General features: G+C 38.5%; 1 protein-coding gene across 7 annotated transcripts in view; it reads left to right on the top strand.

Annotated features, from left to right (window-relative positions):
• Window positions 1-4,339: 4,339 nt before the first annotated feature.
• Window positions 4,340-18,127, top strand: part of Pparg (peroxisome proliferator activated receptor gamma) — a 139,383-nt gene continuing 125,595 nt past the window's right edge. For 2 of the 7 annotated variants that reach the window (XM_047535018.1, XM_047535023.1), the window contains exon 1: window positions 4,441-4,724. The gene's annotated coding sequence lies outside the window, so the exon portion shown is untranslated. Of the gene's footprint in view, window positions 4,359-4,440; window positions 4,725-5,521; window positions 5,756-9,976; window positions 10,030-18,127 lie in introns of those variants that run through there. The other 5 variants (XM_047535022.1, XM_047535024.1, XM_047535019.1 and 2 more) reach the window with 5 other exon arrangements.

Here is an 18,127-nt window from a genome sequence, read left to right as displayed (position 1 = left end):
ATGAGATTTACTGGAAATCAAACCCAAGACCCAATAGGATGCCAACAGGTAGGCAAACACTCTGCCACTGAGCTACATCCCCAGCCCTACCTGATGGTTCTTTAATTAAAATGTTCCAGATTTTCTTTATTTATAGGCAGACACTCAAAATGGAGATAGAATGCTGAGTTAAGCAGAGAGGTATATGGAAGAGATCAGGCAATATGAATTTAGAAGAAAGTATTACAAGCTTGGCTTTGGTACTTAAGAACTTGAACAAATGGACAAATCATTTGATGTAAGAGAAAAGGATGTTAGTAAAACTCAAAGTCAAATTGGGAGTTACAGGTAAAATTTCATAACTGGATTTAAAAATCACACGGGAACATGTTCCAAAAGCAGATGAATTTGTATATGTGTGTGCGTGTGTGCATCTGTGCAGTTATTTAACTTGTCTATCATGTTGAACTGATTATGATTTTTTAAAATTTTAAATTAAGATCTTATAAATCTCCTGGGAATTTATAGTGTCTGGAGATTTATAAATGGTGTCTCAGATAAAGAGGAGGAGCAAATGTCAGATCGTGCCCAGCTGCTATAAAATGAGTGACTCCATTGGATGACTAGAAATACGGTGCATTTATTTCCCTAAACTCCATCTACAAAATGGTGAAATGTCACTATTAATGCTAATACCCTGGTTTGCAGGACTTGGAAAAATAAATAAATTGGTTTGTTATGATTTTTAGTTTCTCCCCTAAAAAGTAATGTCACACAATATTTAAACACCGGAGTTTTACCCAGTGAGGTTAGTTTAAATGTAGTTGAAGTAAAATGGAAATCAATTCAGTTATAGTCAACTCCATTACTGTCTGTACTTCCTTCCTTCATATAATAAACCTAGTATGTAATTATGAACCTGGGAACAAAGTTCCACTCTTTGGAAGAAAAATTATATGTCTATAAATCTCAAATGAAGTAAACACTGAGCATTAATTTAAAAAAAAAAAGTCTTGTACTCAACACCAATATTTGGAAGGAATCTTTGTGGTTGGAGAGAACAGAATTGGGCCCAATCTTTTGTCTCTAGAAACTCCATATGGATCTTACTGCATATGTGAGCCGCTGCAGGGTGGAGACCATGTGGTGTTTATCATTTTATCCCCAGCACTTAGCAGAGGGCCTGGCACAAAATAAGCCCTCAATAAATGTTTGTGGAATGAAAGAATTCTACAACTGTGGTTTATACAGTGTCATTCCAACTTTTAAAAATGTGGCCCACATTTTATACCAATTTCTGGTGCACACCACACTCCCCATCCCCAACACACACACACACACACACACAACAAATGTTCTGAAACAACATTTTAATACCGGAGTTGCATTCTGATAGTTTCTGTTTTCTAGTCTGTTCTTTTTACTTGACTTTTTTAAAAAAAATGTGGGCTATGACCCACTAAAATGATTTCAAAACCCACTAATGGGTCAAGACTTAACGGTTTGAAATAGTGCTACTATTTCATTTTATATTGCTTAACTTCTCATATTTAGAAGGTTCACTAGCCATATATTACTTTTTTTAAAAAAAAAAAAACAATCTTTGATACAGAAGAGTTTAGAAGATATTAAGATCAACTTTAGGGCTGGGGTTGTATGTAGCTGAGTGGCAGTTGCCTAGAGTGTGAGGCACTGGGTTCAATCCTCAGCACCACATAAAAATAAATAAATAAAATAAAGGTACTGATCCATCTACAACAAAACAAAAAAATTTTTTTTTAAAATCAACTTTGGACTGGATTGTGGCTCAGCAGTAAAGTGCTTGCCTAGCATGTGTGGGGCACTGGGTTTGATTCTCAGCACTGCATATAAATAAGTAAATAAAATAAAGGTCCATCAAAAACTAATAAAAACATTTAAAAAAAATCAACTTTAAAGTTTTGTACGATTTGTGACCTTACTGTATTGGAATTCCCCTTGGTGACTGTTGATAAATTATGGGAATTTCCCCACCAAAAGCAGATTGGCGCCTACCTTACATCACATACAAAATCTAACTCAAAATGGATCACAGACCTATATGTAAGAGCTAAGCTAATAAAATTCTTAGAAAATTTAGGAGTAAATTTCATGACTTTAGATTAGTTAACATTGATATCCCACCAAGATTAAAAACTATTGAGCTTCAGGTGACATAATCAAGAAAATAAAACATTTTAGGGGATGGGAGAAACTATTTGCAAACCATAGATATGATAAGGGACTTGTACACAGAATATAAATAACTCTTACAACTCACCAATAAAAATGACGACCCAATTTAAAAATGAGCAAAGGACTTGAATAGGCTTTTCTTCAAAGAAGGTACACAGATGGCCAATTAGCACATGAAAAGATGCTCAATATGATTAGTCACAGGGGAAAGGCAATTCAATGAGATATCAAATAGAAAAGACAGTAACAAGTACTAACAAGGATGAACATCCTCATGTATTGCTCATATATTGCTGATGGGAACACAAAATAATGCCAGTTTTACATTCTAACCAGCAGCATATGAGGATTCTAGGCAGTTCCTCAAAACAGAGTTCCCATATAATACAGTAATTCTGACCTGAGGTATACACCCAAGAAAAATTAAATCTATACACAAATAATCTTGCAAATGAATGTTCACAGTAGCATTATTGAAATAGTCACAAAGTTGAAATGCTCAATGCATGGATGAATAAACAAAGAAAATATGGGATATCCATACAGTGGAATATTATTTATCCATATAAACAGTAATGGGGATACAGCTCAGTTGGTAGAGTGCTTGCCTTGCATGCATAAGGCCCTGGGTTCAATCCCCAACACCACACACATACACACACAAACTAATGAAATACTGACATAAGCTACAACATGGATGAACCTTGAAAACATTAGGCTAAGTGGAGGAAGTTGCTAAAGACTTCATTATTGGTGGCACACACTGTAATCCAGCTAATTGGAAGGCCGAGGCAGGAGAATTGCAATTTTAAGGTTAGCCTGGTTAACTTAGTGAGACACTGTCTCAAAAATAACAAAATAATAATGAAAGTCTAAACAAAACAGTTAGGGATGTAGCTAGGGGTAGAGTGCCCCTGGGTTTAACCCCCAGTACCCCCCACACACAAACCCACTCATATTGTATGATGTATGACTCCATTTATATGAAATGTCCAGAATAGGTAAATCTAAAAAGAGACAGAAGGTAGGTGAGTAGTCACCTAGGTTAACTTAAGGAGAAGAAAGTTACTCTTTGGAGTGATGAAAGTGTTCCAAAATTAGAGTATCGTGTTGGTGACACAAATTTGTCAATAAACTAAAACTCCCTGAATTGCGAATTTTAAATGTATAGTATCTAATTTATATCATGTAAATTATAAAATTATATCTCAGTAAAGCTATTTTTAAAAAGCAGATTGGAAACCTGGAATGAATTAGAAGCAGGAGGCATGCAATCCTTCTGCCTGAGGTTACAGAGTTGAACACGTCAGACTGACCACCTAATGGCAGGCAAAGAACTGGGGTCTCTCCGTGGTTAATAAAACGGTCTTCGAAGTCCCTATAGACCGGTGGCTTTTCTTATTTTAGAGCAGGGGGATGGCGCGGGAGGACATAAATCTGTTGATTCACGCCCTGAACTTTCTCCCTAGTGATATCCTCACAAAAATTTGCTTCAAACCACAAATGAGGACTTTGTGTACTAACGGGAAAAGTAGGAGGCATCCCCAGCAAACAGAGATGCTAAGGGCCAGGAGGGCATCCTGAGCAAGAGGTTGGTCCGCTTCTGGAAGTCGAGGGCTTCATTCCCTTTTGCCTCCCCAAGGAAGACCAGACCTAGAACTAAAAAAAAAAAAAAAAAAAAAAAAAAAAAAAAAAATCTCAATAAAAGAGAACTTGAACTTGAAAACGTGAGATTCTCATGCCCTGAATCCCCAGCCTCCCTCCACGAACCCCGGACCCCGGTCCCTCACTGTAAGAGACACTGCTGAAGAATTTAAGAAATTCTGTTAATGATTTTAAGAAACACTTTTAATGATTAAAACTAAAACTGTCACTTGGCCAGCAGCGACCGACATGACCAATGCGACAGGGGGCTCTGAGGGCATGCAGTTTCATTAGGGTCTAAGATAAGATCCAGGTGATCCTAAATGTGCTTAATTAAGATTACTTTTTTTTTTCCTTTTTTTTTCCTTTTTTTTTTTTTTTTTTTTTAAGAATGTCATTGGAAGGCACATCTTGGGAAACTCTGGAGGAGCGCTCCGCCGAGAGCGAGACTGGCGGAGGGATGGAGGGTGGGCCCCGGCGCCGCGTGCCTCCCTCCGGCTCTCCACAGACGGGACCTGACGGTGGGCATCTTGCTGGATTCCGGGTCCCTCCCCTGTGAGAACGGGACCATTTCTGGGCCGCCTCCCAGCGGTGGCTGTGAGGAGCTGAGGAGACCAGGTAGCCCGTGCGAGCGCTGGCGGCGAGGTGGCCCCGGCACGGGGCCCTACTGTGCGCGCGGGCGCGGCGCCGGCCCTGCCGCTCCCGCCCGGCGCGCGCCGCCGCCCCCGCCTCCGCCCCGCGCCCGCCCCCGGCCCCGCTCCGCTCGGCGGCGGGCAGGCGGGGCCCACCGCGCTGGGAGCCGAGCCGGAGCCGGAGCCGCCGCCTGGGGCGCTCGGGTCGGCCGCGGGGACACCGGAGCGGCCGCCACGCCGCCGCCACCGCCGCAGGTCAGAGTTGCAGTGCCCGGCGGCGCCACGCGGCCCGCGGAAAGGGGGCTCCCGGGGTCGAGGCTGAGGGACCCGCGGGGAAGGTCCGAGGGGACGCGGACCGACGGGCGGGTGACGAGGTTCAGCGCTGAGGAACGGTCTCGGTGCCGGAGGACCGAGAGTGACAGGGTCGCGGGTGACAGGCTGACGGGGTCGCGGGCTGAGGGTGGCGTCCCGCGTGGAGTGCGCGGGCAGCTCGCGAGGCGCGGGGACCGGCAGCCGCGGACGGTCTCTGCTGGGCAGAACGGAGCCCGAGCGTCCTGGAGTCCAGGACAGGCCCCCTGGGGTGAGCGCGTTGGGTGGGTGGGGACCCCTGAGGACCCCTGAGGACCCGGACCTCCGCGTCCCTTGAGGAGGTGCGCAGGCGTCGGGGAAGCTGGGGGCAGCGGGTCCGGGATGAGCACCAGCGCCGCTCGCGCGTTGGTGCGTCCCGCCGCCGCGGAGTTCCCTTGTGAGCGAGGTCGCCTTCGGTCTTCAGAACTTAAGCGGTGATGGCTTTTTGAGGGTCGTGGTGACAGTTTTCAGAGAGGGGCGCACTTGGGGCCACCTAGCCCGGGCGCGCTGGCCCTCAGCCGAGTGGCGGAGCTGGGGATGTGCACCGGGCGCCTTGCGGTTGGAGGGGATGCAGGCTGCGGGGTCCCGGCCCCACCCGCACCCCCAGGTGTTTGGAAAGGTCAAATCGCTGTGATGTGGCTGCCACGCGTGCCGGGCGTAAACTGTGCCGCTTTGTAGTGGGGCTGAGGGTACATAGGGGTAGGATCGGTTAACAGACCTCCCGTTCCTGGATGCTGGGGGTGGAGGTGGGTGTGCAGTCCTGGTACTTAATACTTCGGTATTTGGGGAGGAGCCTAAGGTAAGGAGGCAGAAACTGGGAGTAACCAAACTGCTGCTTTTATATAAGGGCAGTTGGTAGGTAAAGAAGGGGCCTTTACCTCTGCTGGTGATCAGAAGGCTGCATTTCTAAATTCTTCTTGCTAACTCCCATAACTTAGGTGAGTCGGCTCCCTTTAACTGCCTTTTGTTGGAATGTGTTGGTGAGATGTCCAAAACTTGCAAAATTATTATTCCCTTATTACTATATCATTATTGTCTTGCAGTGCTCTTGTTTTACAGCAAGAATCAGATCCACTTGGGTCTGAGGGTAATGATAGGGAAAAAAAAAACACGGAAGTCCATTATTTAGGTGGAAAAGAGAATAGTTGGGCCATGAAGAAACCTCAAGTTTTTTTTTTTTTTTTCGATTAAGGACAAAATGTAAAATTAATCTGTTTTAATTCTTACTTGAAAATAAAACCAAAGTGGTGAACTGAGCTGTATGATAGCTGTTGCTGCGGGGGGGCGGAATTCTTGATTTTGAAGTACATTAGTGTAATGTCAACTTTTTCTAAAATCATTCATGAAACAGTTGTTAACTGGAGTTATTAAGAAAAGCATTGGATAACTTATTCTTGGACCGGGCAGGTCTTGAGCTGATCTCAGGTGTTCTGCTGCAGTCTTCCTGTCTATAGCTAAGTGATCGATCACTGACTGAAAACATAACTGATGGATAGATGCTTTAGAAAATCTTTCTGTTGTAAGAATTGACAGTCATTCACGGTGGTTTCTCAGAGAAACACTTATGAAAGTTGGGCAGAAACACTTAGAGATGTTAACAATTAGTGTTTGGGGTGCTATTTCAAAGATGTTGCAACTTTGAAGTAATTTTTGTGTAGTGTATTTTCAGTTAGGTTCTCTCTGAAGCTGAATATCATACCGTAATATTCATCTTAATGTACAAAACTAATGTCGCATTAGCCAAAGAGTAAAGTGTCTTGGAAAACCATCCATTTTTGTCTTGCTCTAGACTTCACATAATTTTTCTCCTTTCTATAAATTATGTGATATTTGATATTGAATTTGCTGGTGATTGTATCTTCAGTGAAAAGATCTTACACCAACTGGTGGCCTTCTCAATCTTCTGCAAGTCATTGGAAGGGAAGAAAAACACTGCTGATGCTTTTATTTTTAATCAGAAACTTTTTTTCATGTGTAAAGGTTTGTTTCTAGCTCTTGTAATAACTGCTGTAAAACCATGGCATCTGTGAAGTATGAAGTTTTTGGAGAATTCCAGGCCGAAGACTTTTGTGCTGTTTCTTTGGTCATTCTTTGACATTTGAAAGAGTGTAATTTCTTTAAAAAAAAAAAAAAGAAAAGAAAAGAAAAGAAAAACTAAAATGGCCACTAGCATCATATACTGTATTGAACCTAAGAGTACTTTGGAAAATATTTTTGTGATTACTACTTTTAATAATGCGATATTTTCTTCAAAGGAACTCATTTCCTTTAACAGTCATTTCTTTATGTTTCAGAATTACTTTCTAAAAAGCCCTAGGTGATATTTTTAAAAAATTACAATATTTAAAAATCCTTATGACTTTTAAAATTCATATAGGACACAAAGTGTGATTTTAGGAATATGAAGTAGAAATGACCTACAGATCATGCAACTGATTATTTTTAATCAATAAATTATATAAATACAAACAGATACTTATTTTCTCTTGTGTAATTCTCTGAAAATAAGAATGTTTGCCACTAACCTTGTCAAGATGATTATCTGTTGAAGCCATCTAAGAAAAGACATCTCTGTGGAAACATATCCAAGTGTTAATAATGCATTTCATTTAGTTTTCAAATTATGATGTGGCTAGTAATAACACAACTTTTGACAAGTATGAAAAATGTTTAAATAATATTTTCCAAGTGTTTTCTGTATCCTGACCCATTTTGTGTGTGTCTTTTATGTGACTGTATATGCCCAGTGCACACGACAGAAAATGTTGGTCACTCTAATTTGTAGGCGTTTTTCTGCTGATTTCATTGTCATTTGAACTTGGAAATATCATAACGTCATAAGGTGTGGCAAATGTGCTGCAAGAAGTTTTTGCTTTTATCGGACTTCACTAAGTAAATATTAGTTGTAGAGGACTTTAAAAATTTACTAGTCAAGAAAACTGGATTTAAGTCACTGGTCTGTATGCATAAGTGTGCGCTGTCCCCACAGACTGTTAAAGTGAATTTCCAACTTGCTTTGCCTATTTTTCAGGATAGATTTCTTCATTATCTATCCCTTAGTTCTCTTTCTTCACACCTAAAAGCAACATAAAAGGCAGCGATTTTAGGTTGCTTACAAAAGGTCTTTTGAAACTGATCCTATTTGACTCCACCAAAAAACAGTGATATCTGTCAGTATCCATCTTGCCAGCATAGAAAGCCCAAGCACATCATACTGCAGTTAATTTCCTAGCAGACCACGTCAAATTTTAAATTCGAAGATCATTTGAAATCTTCCTGGGGTTTCTTATTGACTCTTTGTATTTTCTCGAAAAACAGAAGTAGATCCAAGGGAGTTATACAGTACATGTTTTAAAACTATTATTTAATGGCGAATTTTGACTTTTATTTGCCTAAAATACTTCATTAGATTCTTGGAAGGAAATCTATCAAAATACAGTAGGCCATATTTGAGGGAAATTTTTATGATAGACGTTAAGACAAATATCTACCACTGATAGTGTATGCTACAGTTATTACTTTAAGAAACGGGTTTATGTGTTCTTAACATTTCTCTTTGACCATAAATGTACATCAGCAATTTAATACTGAGTATTCAGTTTAGAATATGAATGTTTACATTGTTTAACTGTTTCGATTTTTTATAGCTAGGCAAGTCACATTTCCTTATTTGTGAAGTAGGAAAGTATTTCAGTTATTATTCCTTGCTCTTGTGAGTATGATTTTAAGACTTTATCAGCAAACCTGTGTGTCTTAAATGAGTAAATGAGCCTTCCCGAGTAACTGTGTCATAGCTAACTCTTTTACAAATATTATTAGGTCACCCTAGTACTCATTTTGAGATTGTTAAGGTTGAAGATAATGTTTGTGAATTCATAAAATGTTTCTTAGAATATTTCATGATTCAGTTTAAAATTTTATTCCTGTTCCCTGATGACTTTGGACAAAAATCAGTCAAAGAATTATTTTCTTCCATCTTTGTGGGTCCTGTGTATACTTGTAGATCCCTTGTGCTAATATTTACTTTTAATGCATCTAGAAGGCAAGGATTGTGCTTTTATTTGATAAAACTCTATTCTTTTTTTAAAATGTAGAAAGGCCTTTATTTATTTATTTACTTATTTATATGCAGTGTTGAGAATAGACCCCAGTACCTCACCGATGCTAGGTGCTTCATCACTAAGCCAGAACCCTAGCCCTAAATTTCTATCTTCACAGTTTTTTTTCTTTTTCCAGTACCGGGAATGGAACCCCGGGCCTTGTGCATGTGAGGCAAGCGCTCTGCCACTGAGCTACATCCCCAGCCCTCTGTTCTTTGTTTCTATGGTGCAATCTGAGAATTTGTAATACATGTTTTCCAGGAGCAAATGTGTTTACAATGAGACCCACTATCCTTTTGCCTAGAAGACAGTTTACTATGGAGCCTAAAAGACTAAATAGTGACTTGTGATTGTCTTTTAAAATTAGGTCCCTTTCAACAGGCAGTAACCAAAAAATAGTCTTCTAGTAGCATGAAAAGTTAATGTTTCCTAGTAACTCACCCATTTATTAATAGGGAGCAACTGAACAAGTATATGATTAATCATACACTATCCAAATAGTACATTTTAAATTCTCCTTAAGAATGAAATAATATATATTATCTTGAAGTGTCTCCTATGCAAGAAAGGAAGGGACTTGGACTAAGTGTTGCAAACAAGGGGCCGATCCCCAGTGGAACTCTGCTGAGCTAAAAGAATAGCCTGCATTGAATGTGGCTTGTACGCAGTGCTGGGGAGGATCGCTCCCACCTTTGCGGGGCCTGGAACTGCACAGTGTAGCTGGCACACCTGTCTGCTCGCTCAAATGTGGAGCCACCAACCCCAAGCAGGGACCTAACTGAAAGGATAGGGAAATGGAAGGCAAAGAAAACCTCACGCCAGTACTGGTAGGTGGAGTAAGTGTCCCTGTCACTTCAAAAGCAAGTTCATTCATGTGGATTTCCCTTTGGGGGTGGAGATCAAGGAGTTCATTAACTTCTACTCTCTTAATAGTAAGCATAGTTTGTGCTTTCTTGCAGTCATTATTGTGCCTTCAGGTATTCTAGTGAACAGGCCATTCTCAATTGAAACTCTTGAGACAGCATGCAATGAATTTCTTCTCCCAGCTGCATTTTCTCAGATACAAAGGAAAGAAATGGCATCATCAATCCATGCAACTTGAACCAGTTAAAGTAAGATTTTAAACCTTATGGTCAGGATTTAAACTAGATCATAGAATGGTTATTACAGTTTAATACAATATCTTTTTATTTTTATTCTGTTTTGTTGTTTTTTAAAAATCATTTCATATGCTTATTATTTATGTATTTGTTTTTTTATTTTGGTGCTGGAGATTGAACCCAGGGCCTCAAACATGCTAAGCACACACTTTACTACCAAGCAAAAAACCCCAAACCTCACTTCATTGGTTGGTTGGTTGGTTGGTTGGTTGGTTTTGGGGTGCTGGGAATTGAACTCAGAACCTTATTCATGTTGGGTAAGGGCTCTACTACTCTCAAGTCCCCACTTTATTGTTCTTAGAAAATAAATTCATTGCAGGTGTAACTATTTCACTTTTTTAAAAAATTCTATAATTTGTGGACTCATCTAGAATTGTCTTATAGAGATAAGACGTTGAGACAAATTATTTGACCTCTGGGAAGAGTTCAGATTAGCATCAACCTAGGGCGAGAAGTCCTTCACAGCTTGCCACAGATAAGGAAAAGGTAGATACAAGGGAGGGAAAGCAATAGGGAAATACCCTGAGTGGGAGTGTGACAGATCCCGTGTGCTCAGCTCCCACCATCAGCAGGATGTGTGGTTAGTGTGTTCTTTTGGTTTTTACTCTGTTCCAGGGTGGCACTGTAGGATTCTATAATCACTGTATATTCTAAAGGTGCCAGTTAGCATTATTCTTTTCTCTGGCTCTCAAGTTCCTTCAGGAAAGAATCCAGAAAGGGAATGGAAAGAGGTTACACAATTTCATCCTGTATGTTTAAGCAATAAATTTTCCTTTATAGTGAGGGCAATGGGGAAACATAACTGTCAGACCGACTGAGTGCAATGATGAAGTTCTGGAAAGAACTCCTTACATGTCTTTATCACTCGAAGGGTTGGAGTTCACTTTTAAAATGCCATTGTTCCTAGCACATTCACTACATCACTATCAGGAAAAACTTGAGTGAGTTGCTTGTTGCCTTACTACCTGAAAACAAGGCCTGTAAGAAGTAGAAAACATATTTGGAGTTGGAAAGAGGGAGTCAGGAGAGAAAATAAATAAATAAAATCATGGTAATGCTTGTCCCCGTTTCCTCATGAACCAGCCCCTGTGCAATAAAATATGAAAATAACCATGTGGGATAGAAATGGTAGGAAGATATATTCACCCTTGTGCCTTTATTTTTTCTCTTAAAATCAAAACAAGTTGTGAATCTTCCTCGAACCATTTTGACCTCAAAGAAAACAAGCAGTTATGAAATATCAGTTTGCCTAGGCAATGTTACCAAAGTTAAGAGGTATAAACCATTGGTTGGTTAATGTAATCAAATATTTGAATATTACATCCTTACAATGTCCTTTGTTTTCTTCATGATGTTAAACCAGTGATCTACTCTTTATGAGTTAGTTCTGCCAGAGTTGAAAGTTGCTCCCTGAGAGACTGAAATGAGAGGAACTTTTCAATCACTTCAGAAAAAAAAATGTACCAAGTGAAAATAATGTTTAATTCTTTGGCATAACCACAGATTATGAAATTTCTTACATACTTTACAGTTTTCTTTTGACTGAAAATAGTTATGGCAAGGTAATGGGTCTCTGTTAGAAATAAAAGTTTAGCTAGGCTTGGTGGCATGCACCTGTCATCCTAGCCACTCAGGAGGCGGAGACAAGAGAATTGTAAGTTTGAGGCCAGCCTCAGCAATTTAGCAAGACCCTGTCTCAAAATAAAAAATAAAAAGGACTTGGGGATAAAGTATCAATGGGTTCAATTTTGAGTTAAAAGAAGAAGAAGAAGAAGAAGAAGAAGAAAGGAAGGAAGAAAGAAAAGCTTAGTAACTATCTCAAGTTCATTAATTCTGTGAATCAGCTAATTGTTGGTGTTTCACTGTTAGGTAAGGGCCTCACTCATGCCTCATGACTAAGCACATTGCTTACTTGTCATTGATTTTTTCATGACCTTGCCAGTCCATGAGTCCAAAACAGAATCCCAATGCTTTCTAAATATTATTTTTTTTCTGACAGTTGAGAATTACCTATGTAAATAAATTTTGGACTACATATGGAAAAGTGCCCAATATGAATTCTTTCTCTCTTTTTATATAGTGAATAAGGTTTATAAAAGAAAACAAACATATGAATGATATAAATATAAATGAAATAGAAACTTCAAAAAAATCATTTGCATGTGTTGGTTTAATCCAGAAGAGTGAAGAAAATACCCAGGCAGGCATTTGGCAATGTAGAATTACTACATGTTTTCCTAAAGCATTTGGAACTAGTTAGAAACATCCTGGCTTTATTTAAAGGCAGTATAATATATTTTTAAACTTTGTGTTCAACAAGGCTCAAATTTATTGGTTTTAGGACTAGGATAGTTTAGTGTCAGCAAAAATATAGATTATCATTCTCTTGAAGGTAGGTGCCAACCAGGTTTCATTCATCTCTCTCTGCAGCATGCAGCACAGTGCTTAGGAGACACTCAATATAAATGTTTTTAAAAGATTTAGGAAATAGCCAGGTGAGGTAGTGCATGCCGGTAATCCCAGCTACCTGGGAGGCTGAGGTGGGAGAAGGGTAAGTTTGAAGCCAACCTGGGCAATTTAGTGAGACCCTGTCTCAAAATAAAAAAGTCTGGCAATGTTGCTCAGTGGTAGAGCATCTTGTGTATGTAGCATTTGAGAGGCCCTGGGTTCAATCCCCGGGACCCCCCCCCCCCCCCCCCCCCCCCCCCCCCCGCCAAATTAGCACATTGTCTAAGGCAGTAGTTCTCAAAGTGTGATCCTGGAACCATCGGCATTAGCATCATTTGGGAAATTGTTAGAATTGCAAATTATTGAGCCCCACCCCAGACCTACTGAATCAGAACCTCTGTAGATGGGGCCTAGTCATCCATGTTTTAGATATTCTAGTGTAATACACTGTTCAGGGACCCTGGTCCAAGAGGATTCCTGCATCCCGTCTAATAGTTTGGAGCACATTTGTCCATGCCCTCAGAATGGATTATATTTAGTAGGCTTTACCCTTTCCTATAGTTAAATTATTTGCCATATTTATCCCCATTAATAGAATCCCTTAATGACCGTCTTGTAAAATTACCCCATTGACTTGTCCTTTTTATTACTAAAAAAAAAAAAAAAAAAAAAAAGCTCAGCATTGTTGTCAATAAGCTTTTATCAAGACCATCTGGCTAGGGCTGGGGATATAGCTCAGTCGGTAGAGTGCTTGAGGCCCTGGGTTCAATCCCCAGCATCTCACTTCCTAGAGGGCCACTTGGTTCATTTTGTCTTAGAGTGGTCATTAGGAATCCTGAGTCTCCAAATCAAAGACTGGATTTTCCAAGATTATGAGGGATGATCCATCCCTAGAGGACTAGTTCATGTTAAACAGATTTATAAGATACAAATATGTAAACTTGAATTTCAGTTTAATAATAGCAGAAAATATACCCTTCCCAGTTATTGTTGAAGATTTTTCTATGATTCAGGGAATGGACTTTGTGGGGGTTAGCTTAGGAGTATAGAACATGCACATACGTGGGCTTTCAGTTTGAACTCTGGCCTCCCTCTCTCTCTCTCTCTCCTCTCTCTCTCTCTCTCTCTCTCTCTCACACACACACACACACACAAACACACACACACACACACACACACACACATTTATGATTCAGGGACTGAAGAAATTTGTACTCATTTCTGATGTCACTGTGATTTAGTTAAGTCCTCTTAGAAAGCAACTAGGCAATATGTTGCAAATTTATCCTAGCTTCTAGGACTTTTTCCAAAGGTCTGGAGGGTATAGAAGAATCCATACATACGAAGACTCTCATAAAAGCATTGTTACTAGAACCTGTATTTGGAAGTAACTTAAATATTCACTACTAGGGGAATGGTTAAGTAAAATATGGTTCAATGACTACATGGAATATGCAATTACCAACAATGATTTAGAATACCACTAGCACCTCTGAAAAATATTGTTAAAAAAGGAGAATAGGGCTGGGGATGTAGCTCACTGTTAGAGTGTTGCCTAGCATGCGTAAGGCCCTGGTTTTGATCTCCAGCCCTGGGTTTGATCTCCAGCAAAACACACACACACACATACACCCCCATACATGCACATAAAAAATGTATGCACACTATTGATTGTATAATGTGTACATGAAAAATCTGAAAGGGACTACACAAAAGTGATCATAGTTATATTAAAGTAGTAATATATGGAAGGCTTATATATATATATATTTTCTCTCTTTTACGAAGTTTAACCAGTTGTATAAAATTACTTCTAGGGCTGAGGATATAACTCAGTTGGTAGAGTGCTTGCCTCATAAGCACAAAACCCTAGGTTCAATCCCCAGCACTGCAAATTAATTAAATACATAAATAAAAATAAAATTACTTCTATAATAAAAACCTTACATGTATAGCTTTTTTTTCCTTAGTGTATCAGTGACCCTAACCAGTAAAGCTCAAAACAAAGAGTATATTTATATTACACGTTGAAGATCCTCTAGCTGTTTTACTCCCTTAAAGCCATTGAAGATCAGTGTAAAGACACTACATGAATTTTTTTCTGCTATACCCAAATTCTTATTTCATATTTAAATTTTGGTTTACATATTGGACTTCCCTGTACTCTTAGCTTGACTATTTGCAAAGGGAGAAAAACAAAATTTAAAAATCCATCTCTCCATTAACAGCCTCCTAATATTTGCAGCCATATATGAGTTTCAATTTTGCTGATTTCTTAGGTTCTGCAATCCTTTTGATTTTTAATATATGCTGGCAAATAGTTTTTTTTTTTTTTCACAAAATAGCTTCTAGAGTTACTTTCTTTTTATTTATTTATTTTTCTGATACCAGGTATTAAACACAAGGGTGTTTTACCACTGAGTAATTTCCCCTAGGCCTTTATTTTTTGTTTTTATTTATTTATATATTTGATTTTGAGACGGGGTTTTGCTAAGTTGCTGAGGCTAATCTCAAACTTGGAATCCTCGTGTCTCAGCCTCCTGAGTCACTGGAATTATAGGTGTGTACCACTGTACCCATCTCAGAGTTAATTTCTTTTTTTAAATTTTTTCATATGTTGATAGACCTTTATTTTATTCATTTATTTATATGTGGGCTGAGAATTGAATCCAGCGCCTCACACATGCTAGGCAAGCACTCTACCACTGAGCCACAACCCCAGCCTCACAGTGAATTTCTTGAAAGTCCTCCTCTTTTAAATTTTTCTCTTAAGAAAAATATGTATTTATTATATTCTTTTTTTTTTTTTACTGTAACTGAATGACCTCATGAGGGAGTTATTTGGTTTTCCAGCTCCTGGCAAAATGTTGAACCTGTAATCATAAATAGCAGCTGAGGTAGAAGCAGGTCAAGGTAAACTTCTGTTACCAATGACTATTATGAACCCTCGATGTAATGTGTGATAATAATTTTGAAAATTAACAGATGATTTAACATAGGAAGTGAATGGAGGTTTCCCAAAATCTGCATGAACATTGTAAAAGTTATATATACACATATACATACACAAAGAGTACAATAATAACCCTTGAATTAATTCTTTCTTCATTTTTTTTTCAGTGCATTGTTCTGAAAATCCCAAAGGAGAAAATTAAGTACTTTTGCCTTTGACCCACGTTACAAATTACACTTTGGGGACTTCTTTTGTGAAATTTGTATCAACCTTGTGACTTAGAATAACGTTTACCTTAAAGTTTTAAAAGCTTTTAAAAAAACTGCATATCAGTTACACTAAATATTTCTTCTCTCTTCTGTCTGCCTCCTAGTTTCTGATGATTTAGCTCTTCGTACAGGCCAAGGCAAACAGCAGCTCTCACAATTCATTTTTTATCTTAGATTTTGTGGGTAAGAGAGACTCAGTGTGAAGATATCTCAAAGAGCAAACCTACTGAAAGCAAAACTGTTTTGTTGTTGTTATTTGGGTGCTGGGGGATTGAACCCTGGGCCTTGCACTTGCTGATAAACACACCCGCTCTAGCTCTGAGCCACACTCCCGCCCGTTTTTACTTTTTATTTTGAGGCAGGGTCTCACTAAATTGCCCTCCTACCCCTGCCTCCTGAGTAGATTACAGGCATAGTCCACTGTGCCCTACCACTGAGCTGTATATCTCTATCCCTTTTTATTTTATTTTAAGACAGCAGCTAGCTAAGTTGATCGTGCTGGCCTTGAACTTGCCATCCTCCTGCCTCAACCTCCCAGGTCACTGGGATTGCAGGCACGCCCCACTGTACCCTGTGGTATTACTGTTCTGAGAAGTCCAGATGACAAGGTGATATATACTTTCCACAAGGGTTCTTTTTGTTTCAGTGTTCTCATGGTGAACTTATTGAAATGATTATCCAAGTGGATTTAGTTTATAACTTTATTTCCAAAAAGTTATTTATACTTAACAAAAACATAAAACAAAGTTCATTGAGAATATCCCATTAAAATAAAACACTTATTTTTTTCTTGGGAAATAAAGTTGGCTATTTGAAGTGAAGATTTGCTCTTTGAGGCATCATCACATTGAATCTATTCTACCAACAGACTCTTAAAATAAAAAAGAATTGTGTAACCTTTAAAAGCCTCTGATGGACTTTTTACATATTTAGAATATAATATGTGAGTAAAGGGAGACCCATCTCCTATTTTAAATAATCATCCTTCAATCAAATTACTATAGCCATTTCCAGTTTCTGTATTCACAAGTTGTCTAATAACCATTTCAGTTCTGTTTTTGAATTGACGGAAAATATCCTATTGACCACTTAAAAATAAATTCTGAAGGGAAAAAATAACAGAATGAATCAAACAACATTACCCTATGTAAATTTATGATTACACAAATGTTTTGCCTTTACTCCATGTACAAACAGAGAAACAGCATGTATCCCATTTGTTTACAATAAAAAAAAAAAGAAAGAAATTCTGACACCAAATTGGGGGGGAAGATAAGGAAAATAAATTTTGGAGGAATTTATGTGAAGTTACACAGAATCAATTCTATCATATATACAGTGCCATGGGATATTGAGCACACCTCAATTTAGATTTAACCAAAACTTTCAAATTTTTGCAAGTTTGCCTATTTGCTAATTTAATTCCACAAACTCCACATTTTTGATTGACCTCTTACCTTATGTGGAAGTCAAAATATTCCTCTTATGAAAACCTAACCTTAAAAATGATCAGACTGATGCTTTTAAGATCAGAGATTCCAACATGTTGGCTAAATGAACCAGCATCTAGCCCTGGGCTGGCAAATAACCACAGCTCAATTAAAGTTGAGAAAATGACTGATTGAACATAGTGTGTTGGTATGGTTGTGTCTTTAGGCCATTCACACAATTCACACTACCTATTTGCCTATGCCTACTAGAACAATCTTTGATCCTAACAAATACGTATACACACAACAAATTTGTTTTTATTATGAACATTAAAATTTAAATATCAGGTTGATTTCCTTTGACATATATGTATGGGGAATATTTACCTTGGCCACCAGCTTTTGACTTCAGAAGATGCAACTTAGTTTTAATCTTTGATTAAGTAAAGCAATTAGAAGGCAAATCTACGCTTAAATGTAATCTAATGCATTCCATATTCCATATTACACATTAAGCTGATTTCCCACCATAGCTTTTAATTTTTAAATATAGGTTCTGTTTATCAAGAAAATTTTTAATTCCTAGAGAACAGGAATGCATATTGTAATTTTTCTCATTCTTCTTACATATATGCATTCTATACCTTTCTTAATTCATGGCCTGGCACATATTATTTTCATATTATTTATATTTTATATTATTTATGTTATTGTATCAATTTTATTTTGAGGACAAATATGGACTTTTTTCAGTATCATGTGCATTTCTCAACACTACAGTTCCCCACATTCTTCGGGAATTCCCTGAATTGCTCATTAAAATGTTAATTTCCATTTTATATAACATTTTTATGGTACATAATGATATGAAATTAATGCCAGAAGAAATTACCATTTTGTTATTCTAAAGCAGGCAAATGGGATACAAAAAGGAAAAAAAAATGTTAATT

The sequence above is a fragment of the Sciurus carolinensis genome, chromosome 19 (genome assembly GCF_902686445.1).
Source record: "Sciurus carolinensis chromosome 19, mSciCar1.2, whole genome shotgun sequence".
In the NCBI taxonomy this organism is placed as follows: Eukaryota; Metazoa; Chordata; class Mammalia; order Rodentia; family Sciuridae; genus Sciurus; species Sciurus carolinensis.
The sequence above is the reverse complement of the archived record's forward strand: the minus strand, read 5'-3'. Positions and strand labels throughout refer to the sequence as shown.